Consider the following 12,177-nt stretch of genomic DNA (forward strand, 5'->3'; position numbering starts at 1 on the left):
CTGGAAAGCGAGGCCCAGTCCTCAAAGGTACCCAGCATTTCAGCTGAGGTTCTCCGCATACTTTGTTTCCAGTGTCTTCAGCAGGACCAGGATTCAGTCCCAAATGAGCATTTCATTAGTAATCTGACTCCACATATTTTGACTGGCTAATTCCAGTTTTTTCTATATCCTGTTTTAGGAAGCAATAAAGCCCTTTCCGTTGGGGGGGGAAGTATTGTACCTTCCACAGATTCTTTTTTTCTTTTAATGCTCAGTACTGATACTAGACTTCTTGTTTCATTATTTATATATTCCAGGTTGAACACTATAAAAGATACTTATCCTCATCCCTCAGCTGCTTTGCCATAAAAAAGAAACAAGAGAGCAAAACCTCAAAAATTCTTACAAAAACAGAAGTCCCTCCATGTTCAAAGCACATTCTCAAAGCAACATCAAATGCCTGTAAATCAGCTTTGTAACATGAGCTGTACTTTAAGGAATTAACTATTTCAGGCCAAGAGCTGGAAAGTGAACTCTAAAGTGAAGTCCAAAGATTCCTTATGGTTTTAAAGTAAAAGACACTGAAATATTAGGAATTGGAGTAGGCTGCAGCACACTTCTGACCAGCCTGCCACCAATTTCCTTTCTTACAAAACAAGGGTATGTTGGTTGGAAATATCTAGTGTGTGCAAAGAGAAGAGTACAACACATGGAGAAAAACAGCCCCTCAGCTTGCATGTCCCAGACTGTTAGGGATTTATGAGTCACAATCAACTGTGAGGTCCATGCACGGAGAAAAAAAGCCCCTCAGCTAGCAAGTCCTGAACTATTATGGATTTGAGTAAGTCAACTGTGAGGTCCACCAGAGGCGTATTTGGAAGTGCTGATTATCATGGATGGCAACAAAGGTGCTGTGTTCTGCAATTCTTCCAGCCTCACTCTGGTTGACACTAAAGCTCACTTATTTTGCCTTCATACATATATCTGCTTTCTCTTTAAAAAAGTAAAAAGACTCGGTTTCACCCTGTGAATGCCATTTCATTATTCTGAAATACATGACCCTCCAGTGAGCGCCACTGGCCGATTTCAACTCTGTATCATCTGGTTTGAACACACTTGACCTTATCTTCCTGAAACTCTGTAGATGGTTCTTAACAAAAGCAATTCACATTACCTGCCCAGTGGAAATACTAACTAAAACTTTGCCTAGACAGAATTTGACTGTTTTGGGTTTTTTTTTCAGTGGGGGTCAAGAAACCATAGAGGGCTTGATCTGTTTTTTTACTCTAAAGCCATGTGTTCAGCTCTGATTCACAAAATATTTGCATTTGTCTGTCACAGAAATGTGTATAACAGCTGAAAATAAGGCAGCAAGAAAGATCCTGCCTGTTCCTTTGAGACAAATGCAACCAATTGCTTTTGTGGCTGCCTCCCTCTAGTCTACTCCAAGCTTGAGAAAGTTGTATCTCCTTCTCTCCTCGTGCCTGCAGAAAGGCCAATACACAGTATTTGCACCACGGAAAGCAGGACAATGTGAGTCTTAGCGCAAAGTCCATCAATCCTACTTCAGCTCGGCTAAGCAGGGGCTTTGTTTTTGCTCTCTCAAGATGCTGTCTGAGATCCAGCTTCCGGCTCATGGAGTCTGTGGCTGTCCCGTGCCCTTGGCAAGACACATTATTCAGAAAGCAAGCAGTAAGCACGCATCACCACGGGTCTGCCACCGTTGCAGTGATGCCAATGGACATCATTATGTGACCCTTGGTTTTGGAGGAGGAGGAGGCTATGCTTCCCTCTCCCCTTCTACCTGTTGTGGGAGTCCCCTGTGCTAAGCTCTGTTTTGCAGCCTTGGAGGAGGAAACAGGATTCAAAGCTGCAGGCAAAGAAAGGCACCAACTAGATTTTTATGATTCCAGTGTCAGATTTTATAAATAGTAACTTTCCGTGGAGATAAGGAACAAAATATAAAAGAAGCATTAATGTGCACAGTCCTCTCTGTCTTTGCACTGTTGGCTTTTTTTCTTTTTGAACTGTAATTATTAAATAAACTGAAGGATTTTTTCCTCCTCTCTCTTTTTTTACTTCAGTAAAATGCTGATTTAATTTGAATTGTTCACCACTAAATTTTTTAGGCTCTTGGGGTTTTTGTGTGCTTTTTGTTTGGTTGTTTTTTTTATCCTTTTGCTCTTAGCAGTAAAGTGGCATTTCAGATTATGGAGTGTAGGTCTTATGACAAATGCTATTTCCTTGGGCCTTCTCTGTGTATAGAGGAAAGATGCTGTAATTCCACACTTAGTAACATTTCTTCCAGCATTTCAGTAACCAGTCAAGCATATAGCTGGCCAGCTTTTTTTAACTTGTATATTTCCTAAAAAAAACATCTTGCTCCTCCCCCTTCCCCTTTACTACTGCTTTGTTGCAAAACAAGTCAAATATTCTCCTAATAAAATCTAAAAATAGGTCACAACATAGTATTCTATTACACACAAATATAAAATCTTATGAAAGTGAAGAGCTGAGTAAGTGCATTAATAGTACCAATGCACACAATATCCAAAAGGAAATATTGTGCATATAGTTGGAAAAAAGCTTTTCTTCTTTTTCTTTTTTTAGGCATTAGTTTACTAATAAAAACTGGAAATTAGCAGACTTATACCATGAGTATTATACAAGCTTATTAATGCAAGAACTGGCATATTGAAATAACGTTGAAAGTAAAGCCACCTAGTTATGACCTTAGCACTCAATAATAAGTCAAACAGTGCAGAAATGAGCTCCCTATTATTAGGAAAGATTTGTCTCATAGTAGCACCCAATCTGAGTAGACACTGTTCTGATCTAAACTGGGAGGCTGTACAACATCATTTTATGATTATGTCCTGTGACAGAGGTATGCACAATTTACTGGCTGATGCTAATGGGGGAATGGTGAGCCCTAAAAAACTGTACTGAATTCACATTTGGCACACAGCAGGGAGACTGCATTCCCAACATGCTAGCTACTGTATTTATACAGAAAACCACAAACCCTATGCCAAAGCCATCACACCGTGATAGCCTCAAGCTACCACACTGCCTCTGGCTGCCTCTTCCATAACCCTTCTTCATTTGTGCCTTCAGTGTCCACTTCCTTACCAAAGCATCCTCATTGTGACCTTCTCTGGATTAAGACTCTGCAACTCAATCATTCTCCAAGCAAAACCTGCACACACTGTTAACTTTGCAGATCTAAGCAGGCTGATACGCTTTGAGTTATTTCCCAACATTTTTTTAACCTCCTTAGAGAAAAGAGATGTAAAATAGCAGCAGCACCTTCCACTGCATTCCCCTTAAGCCTGCTGGCAGATAGGTTTTGGCATTCCTGTTCCATGCTGTTTGCTGCAAAAAGTGGCCTCTCCTTCCTTGGCTCTCTGTCCAAGGGTGTGAAGGCAGTCCCTCATACATCACTCCGCTCCACCTTTTCACTAGATCTGGAGGTGACAGATCCTAACAGCTTAAGGTTTTCCTTTAGCATCCTAAGCTTTACTTTGAGAAGCAGCCAACATTCTTATCAGGATGCAGACAGGGAAGTAGCTACCTCCTATTCAACAATGGTGGGATCATAACTCAACTCTTCTATAATTGCAAAAATATCTTTGACATCGTCTCATTGCTTGCTGCAGGTTGTATTGGGCTAATGGTACATATCCAGACAGGATAATTTCGGACAGATCATCGCAAATGCACAAAACATGCTAAAAAAGTAATATACATAGTTCCTTTGAACTCCATAATGACAACAAGGAAAAAGCACGATTAAAACAAAGCAATTCTGATAGTCCAAATGTCAAACATCACAACACACCAGATGCGTAACCACAGGCAACCGTATTGCAAGTATGGTGGCACCCCCACTAAAGGGATGTAAAGGGAGATCACAGAGCTTCTCCAGGTCTAATTATTTAGCACGGATAGAAAGCATAAAGATATTTAATAGAAAATGTTACTAAAAGGCCATAAAGACACAAGTGGTTGATTTGATGACTTCACAAGAGATGTTTCAGAACCCTTTTGAAACAATGTCAATAATTAGAATTCCTTATAGACTTTTAACTGACTTTAAAAGCAAACTTTTTTAAATGAAGAGTGCAGAGGCGATACTGTTTCCTTGGGTGACCTATTGACAGAAAAGCATGCTTCAGAACTTCTGCTCAGTGATAAGTGGTCACATTAAATTTAGAACTAAAATTGGGTTCTAATCAGTAAAATGGAAATAAAGAAGTAGGAAACAAAGCTAAAATGAGGAGCCAAAAAAGTAGAATTTTCAGCAGCATTTTAAGTTGGAAAGTGTTAACATTATCTTATGAAGGATGACTTCCTCTTCATAAATCCATGCTACCTACTTCCAATCACCTTCTTGTCTTTCATATGTTTAGAAATTATTTCCAGGATTATTTGCTCCATCACCTTCCGAGGGATCAAAGTAGGGCTGACCAGCCTGTAGTTCTCTGAATCCTCCTTCCTGACCTTCTTGAAGATAGAAGTGACAATAGCTTTCTTCCACTTCTCAGGAACCTCCCCCAACCTCATTGACCTTGCAGCGACATTTGCCAGCTACCTCAGTCAGCACTCTTGGGTGCATCTCACCAGGTCCCATGAACTTATTTATGTCCAGTTTTGTTACATGCTCCCTAAACCAATCCTCTCTACCAAGGGTAACTTTGCCTTGCTCCAGACTTTCCCAGCCATCACAGGGATCTGGGATTCCTGTAAGCCAGTCTTAGAAGTAAAGACCACGGGAAAGACGACATTGAGTGCCTCAGCCTTTTCCATGCCCTTTGTCACCACATTCCCTGCCTTTATGCATTATTTTAATGCACCTACTGTTTTAATGATGAAAACTACAGTTTCCCCAAACACTCAGGAAAACATCTGCTGCGGATGCAAATCTTTAACTGAAACAGGGTATATCCAAAAGATAACCAAATGGCGCTTTACAACTCCAGACAGATCAAAAGCTTAGTATCCAAGACCACATACATGAACTACCTGGGAGATGAAAAATCCATAGTGTTCACTATAAAACCAAGAGGCATGGAGCAAAAGGGGATAAAATAGTTAATCCGTACTAAAAAATATAGAGTGATATAAATGGAAACTAGAGGCATTGAAGTCCAGTGACTTTCATAGTAAACTCACCACAAGGATTAAGGACAAAGAAAAGGCATTTTTAGGTATGTAAAGAACAAAATGGAAATACTAAACCAGATACAGAATCATTACAAGGTACATACTGATAATAAAATAGCAAATAGTGACTTAAAAAAAGGCAGAACATTCACTACATCTATACAATACATAATTTTTTTTAAACAAAAGGTTTTAATACAGCTTCTTTCTTTAAGAAATCGGAGAACTTTCATATTACAGGAGATTGGGCAGGATGGTGTGGCAATGTACTCTAGCTTCCCTTGGTCTACAATTCTGATTGCACCCTCTCTCCATGGCTGCCAGTAGAGCAGGTGACCATGGGCTGCTCTCCACATGCTCCTGACTGTTCAGTGCAGCACAAGGCCAATGCTTCTAATCAAATCTCATGCTTCGGGGCTTCAGCTGGTTTCCTGAAAGGGATGCACAATTGGCCAGATGTATTTAGATAGGAGAACTAGTCTTCTCTGGAGCCTCGGGGATCTGTGCAGCTACACACAATCTGCTGCAGTATGCTGGTGGAGAAAGCCTTCCTTCTTAGACGCTGCCTTCCTTAAATAACAGATTTCAAAGTGACTGCCATTTCTGAGATCCAAAAAGGAATTTTTTCCCTGTATGACTGGGAAAACCCTGGAGATTTTTCTCCTTGTTATATGACATGGTTTTCCTGTCAAGATTATCTGGGTTACTGTAACATCTATGGCGATGGGACAGAATATTTAGAATACCTAACGACCGGAATACTTCAGTACAAATGACTGATTGGGTTCAAAGTTCAGGTAAAAATGAATAGGTTTCAGTATACACAGGTGAGACCAGAAGGTTTCTAATAACCTCACAAGATGACTATTTTGTGACCCATGAGAAAACCCAAAGCAAGCGTTTGCTGGCCACAAAGGGCTGTTTTCTTGCTTCATGTGTCTCTGGCATATGACACCAGCTTTCTGTATCAAGCTTCTTTAATGTTTAAGCCATCAGTGACATCTTTATGTGAATTAGTAGAAGAAAATATTTGAAAGACCAAGTGAACAGCTTATCCTGGATACAGCATTTGGCCACGTGATTACTTTTTTTGTGTTACTGGACAGCACAAAGGCTTTCATTCACACATGGCCCATAAAATAAGTTTTTAAGGACTAAGCCTTCAACAAAGAATTAAACATTCAACAATGAAAATGTTCCACAGCTCAAGTCAATGCAATCCATCTTATCCCTGCTAACCCTGGTCTGAAAAAATCAGAATTATTACTCTGATTGGGTTCAAAGCAGTTTGACAAGCTGCTCACGAAGAAAGCCTTCTTCAAAGTCCTTTACTTTTATTGGATTCTGCCACTGTCCCCTAGTTACGCTTTTTAGAAGCAACATATGAATGTCATGCTATATGGTATGCAGAAATGACAACACTATAACAGTCTGGTTTTGATCTGAATCAGTGAAGCAGACAGCTTTATTATGGATACATGCTAGAATGACTAAGGCAAATACAAGTCTTGCTATGATTCACTGCCTAAAGTAAGCTAAGGGCAGAAAGATTAATTTAGTTTTGGATACTTTCAAATTAAATTATTTTAATTAATTGTTTCATTTTTGCAGAATGATTCAGACAGCATTTCTAGCTAATGCAGGGCACGACGAAAGAGACACAATAGGATATTCTGACTACTCCAGAATAAGTAATCTACAAAAGTTTGGAAAACTACTCAAGGTCACGCTGAGCTCCTCTTCAATGTCAGCAGGACATGTGAGGCTGGGAACCACCGTATATATTAAAAGGGACAGAGATTAAAATATCCTTCCCCCAAATGCCCCAATACTCAAACTTGGATCACTCACAGTTGACTTTTCAACCTACCCACTGAGCACAAGGTGGCTCCAGACTCCCAATCCATTGCAGCCCAACCTGTACTGTGTGCATTTGCAGCACAGTTCTGTGAGCTTTCTCTCCCTCTGCCACGCCATGTGCCACACAGGGTTTGCTAGACTGATCTGTGATCAGTCAACAACTGCATCTATCAAGCCTGTTCATGGTAGGGAGAAGCCATAGTACTGTATCACAGCAAGGTAACACAAGAGTTAGTGAGCAGTCATGATGAAAGGATGAAGCTCAGTGTTGTGGTTCCCTCCCCAATCTCTGACCCAAGATTTCAGATGCTTTCCCCACAAAACCAGCAGAAAGCTCTCTCACGCATCAGAAAACCAGGAGAGGTGAGCAATTAAGCAGATGGAACTATTAGGATGGAATCCTACCATGGGCTCATTAATTACTTTGAGACTGTTCCTATTATTTTGGGCAGTATACTGTACAGTATAACTGATTTTACTACTCTTGCTTTGTTATTATAGCAGCTGCTGGCTCATCTACACTTCAAAAACTCAACTTGTTTAGCATAGTCACAGAATTTTAAATATTTTGGCCTGTATTTCTGTATCTGAATTGGCATGAATATGATGCAATAAAACATAACAAAACCACCTATGCATTCTAACTTATGTTGATCAATTGTTACTGATCACTAGCAGTGGTAAAGCATTACTAACACTCAATAATTTGTAAAGAAGAAGTAGCACACCAGTACTGGAGTCACAACAGAGAATGCTGAGAGAACTACTACACAGTCTTTCTAGGGGGAAAAAACTCAAAGAAATTTATTTTATGAACTCAAATGAATTATGACATGAACTTAATACTCTCATTTACTATTGCCTAAATGAAACTATTTATGCATTTCAAAGTAAAAATAGAGTTAATATAAAAATACACTACCAAAAAGCGTCTTGCAATTGTCTTGTTTCACCAAATTGCAATTTTGAATAATCAGGCAGCCATCCAGAAATGCCAGCATTAAGATGTCCTTGGCTTTTAACTTTGGATGACTTCAAATAGCTTTAAAAGAAGAAGATCGTCTTCTCCATAACAAAATAATAACCCTATTACATTCCAAACACAAAGGCTGACCTCTGTCTACCTGCAGTTTCCCAAATACATAGAAGAGATAGTTCAAGTATTAAACAAAGTAATGGCAGTTTTCAGTATGTCTAAATAGAACAGTACAGTATTCCTTCCCTATTCTGTTTTTTTCCCAATAAGTCATACTCAGATTAAATCTGTAGTTGACTCAGTCTACTATACATCCACGATAAAATTGTGCTAGCTACGTGCAAAGTGTGATGTCTGAAACTGCATTTAGAATGTCAAGACAATATTCACATACCACTTTTAAATCCAACACTTCTAACATTTGAAACAAAAGCAGAAAAATGCAAACTAAGCATGTTTGAAGTACAAAAATCACCATCTCTTCACTATATATTCCATATTACAATGCATGTTTTAATTATGCAATCACTTTATCCACAGTACTAAAGGAACCCTTGAAGTCATTATTCTATTAACTGCATGCAGAACAGTTTGTAATTTTCCACCATCTGCCAGCAGCAGTGAGATTACACTACCTTGTTTCCACGTCTTCCACTGGAACCTGTTTTACCTATAAAAAAAACTTAGATCTTTCCTACGTATTGCTTATCCAGAGACTCTATAATGATGGAGAGTTTTAGATACCGTTAATGAAATGCTTAAGAAGAAACTGAGAACGGACAGTGCCAATTCTTTTCAATATCCCTTTCCCACAGAAAAATTACTGGGCCAACCTGGGGGAATCATGAGATCTCTTGTAGTTAAAAATAAGCTTGAATTCCAAAGATTTAATGAGTCCTCCAACTTCTTATTTTCATTATGGGAACTTGAATATTTTTAATATCCATCTAGATGTCTGACCTTTTTTTCCTCCAATGACCTTTCATGGTAATAATGTCAACATTCTAATTACATGTGGTTAGAAAGTATGTTTTCATTTGATGCACAGAAAGACATGGCCTTCAGCAAGGAACAGTGCTGCTGGAAAACTCTGCATTTGCCTAAGTGGTGAAGTACAATTTAGACTTACATTTTTTCTGGACATTTCCAAGGCAACAGCTGTGCATCTCGAGATACTTCTAGTCTGTGACAGCAGGCTTTAGCAGTCCCATAGAAGTATGAGCTACGTTGCTCCTGTTCAAGACTATCAACCTACAAGGTCAACCCTCAAAAACATAGCTGAGGAGGAATTTTCCATCAGCATTACACTCTCCTCTTTTTAGCTAAAATAATCACTTGCCATGTGACTGTTGATGTTTCAAAACTTTTAGTGGAAAAAATTATTCTTTGCTCCATGACTCCCTGCCCATCAGCAACCTGTCTAGTTTGCTGATAGGGAATTGCATCCTCTAGGATCCTCTTCTTTCAATAAGCACGAAAAGCTCTGGCTTTCAAGCTCCCAGGCTCACTGCAATAGCTGGGGATTTCAGAAACATGTCCAGTCTTTCAAAATGAAATGTCATTTGGACTTTTTCAGACCAAAGTTAAAATAATAACAATATCAATACAGCTCAATTTCTCTTCTCCCATTTTGGAACTGCACATTACTTGACATCTCAGAATTGCCAAATAGGAACTATGTCTTCGACTAACATTATTTAATACATGAAAGGCCCTATGCAGCATCCTGATTTCAAGAAAAGAAATTTAACTGAGAGGGAATATTAAAAGAAGCAAGTATTTGTCAGCATAAGCAGGTGTTAAACACTCAGTTCCCTATGAAATTAGTTACATATTGTAAAAGGCAGATGAATATATGAATTTTTATTACAGATGAAGTGTGCTATGTGTGCAAGTGACTTCAGGCCATTTTTTAACTGATGAAACAAGGTCAGACACTGAAAGATATTTAGGCTGAAAAGGCTGCAGATAAATTTGTCACAAGACTTTCAAAAGGTATCTCTCATTAAATTAATTTGGATTTACATGCTAGAAATTCCAGAATTTTTTCTGCACCTTTAGTGGCTAGAATTTCTTCTGAAATCTGGCTTTTTAACATTAATCCACTGCATACAACCAGAGTTCTGAGAAACAGATGTAAAAGATTTCCTTTCCAGAACACTAATAAGCAACTGCGAATATAATTAAGAATATTTATAAAAAGGGAATTTGGTTCACACCTTGCTTGCCTCCAACTCTTTTTATATGATACATTATATAGCTGTCACCCTTTAAAGTGCTGCAGGGAATTCACTTTAATGTAAATGTATATCAACACATCTGATATTGAAAACATAGCAGCTACACTTGAATGTAGTGCAGCTATTTATTGTTTCTATTGATGCAGTAGAGGATGCTCCTTGCTTGGAATATAATTGCTGAGATTCTCAGGCATAACATCCTTCTCCAAAGGTTTTCTACCTTTTACAGCTAATTCCCACAAATGTTCAGGTAGCAAAACTGCCTTCAGTCAACCTTCTTCTCTGAATTCAGCAACTGAATCTGTGATCATGGGATGTGCTTAGAGTAGATCCCCTTGGCTGCTACTTACTATCTGTAGTAAAGAAGAATGATTTTGTTTGTCTCTGCCGATCTCAATTATCGCACTGTATGTATGTGAGCAGAAAGGATGCTTCCCCGGTAATGGTATTTTAAACTTCTTGTGGCTTGGACAGTTTAAGCTGAAACTTCTGTCTGGAAGCTCCTTGATAAGCAACTGGGCTTCAGAAGCATTGCTGCAGAGATGTTCTAAACTCATTTACTTGATCTGATCGTTAATCTATCAACTGGGATCAGATGTTTCTTAGGTACAAGGATATTACTGGAGTAATTAAACAATATTACAGCAAAATATTAAGGGAAAACAAGGATTTTAATCTTCAAAGCAATCCGGGTGAGGTACTGCACTGCCATGCTATTCTTTCGAAGTCTTTCTCATCTCTTTAACTATCAATACCTTACGAAAGGCAAACAGCCTGTTAGCTTGGATTTTGGGAGAGCTTTTCCACACACTTTTTGTGTCACCTCTAGCAAGTCAGTCTCTCAAAGTTTCAGATCCCCAGCTGTTAACTGGGAATTATAGTAATATACTTCCACATAAGTGTTCTGAAGGTCATGCATTACAGACTGTGCAGTGTTCAGAAACTATGGTCACAGCATACATAAATACCCATGAAACAACAGCCATAAGGCAATGTGTATCAATTGTGACACAAAATGAAGCTTCTGGAAAGTCAGTACTGCTGTGCAAGAAAGGACTCACAATGGCGGTACACTATACACCAAGCACAGAGACTACAAAAAGAACAAAGGAAAGAAAAGCCATTCTCAAAGGTGATTTAATCCACTGAAAGTTAACTATTTTTTTCGCTTATGAGTCTTAAAAAGTTCCTAACTGTAGTGAAAAAAAAAAAAAGCGGGGGGGGGGGGGGGGGGCAGGGAAGACACAGTTCCAGTTACACAACCACACAACACATACAGACTGATAATAGGTCCTTTTTGAGTACTGTGCTCCATAAGGCACTTCACAGGTCCATCTTTCAGATACAGGCTTTATGCACCTGTTTACATGAAAACCACCATAAAGAGTATCAGCGGAGAAGAGCAAAGCACTCTTCAGGAACATCTCATCATCAACCAGCATACAGGAGAATGGCACACACAAAATTATTTTGGAAAGGGCCCACTGCCTCTGTCAAGTTTGATGTTTGGTGGTTGATGTATTCCTTGATCCAGTGTTTCTGCTCCCCTCTCCACAACAGAAAAGCTGTGCATGCTGGAAAGAGCTGTGTGATTATTTGGGTTATTTCTGTTTGTTTGTTTGGCACAATGTAATAAATGGTTCAACCTAAACCAAAAATTTTGCTTCCACTCAGTATTTATTGGGAGAAAAGGAGATTGTGCCTGCATGTCTATCTCATTCTGTAGCCCGCAGATTCAGAGGCTTATATAATAAAAGATGGCTATGAGTTTCGGTCCTTGATCCAACAAATTTTATGTACAACAGTCTGTAGCAGCACCAACATGAGAGATTTTGATCAACTTACATTCCTGGCTAAAAAAATACTCCTGGAATCTGATTAATGCGGATTTAAATCCTCCTACGTAGAAGACACAAATCTCCCAAATTCTACCTGAATACCTTAAACATCAGCCTG

The 12,177-nt window shown here is 39.0% G+C and overlaps 1 protein-coding gene across 12 annotated transcripts in view; it reads right to left on the reverse strand.

Moving 5' to 3' along the window:
- The window catches only part of MYO3A (myosin IIIA), a 145,008-nt gene that overhangs the window by 75,324 nt on the left and 57,507 nt on the right, over window positions 1-12,177 (reverse strand). The gene's annotated exons all lie outside the window — the stretch shown is intronic.

This window comes from Falco punctatus (assembly GCF_963210335.1).
Source record: "Falco punctatus genome assembly, chromosome: 4".
Lineage (NCBI taxonomy): Eukaryota > Metazoa > Chordata > Aves > Falconiformes > Falconidae > Falco > Falco punctatus.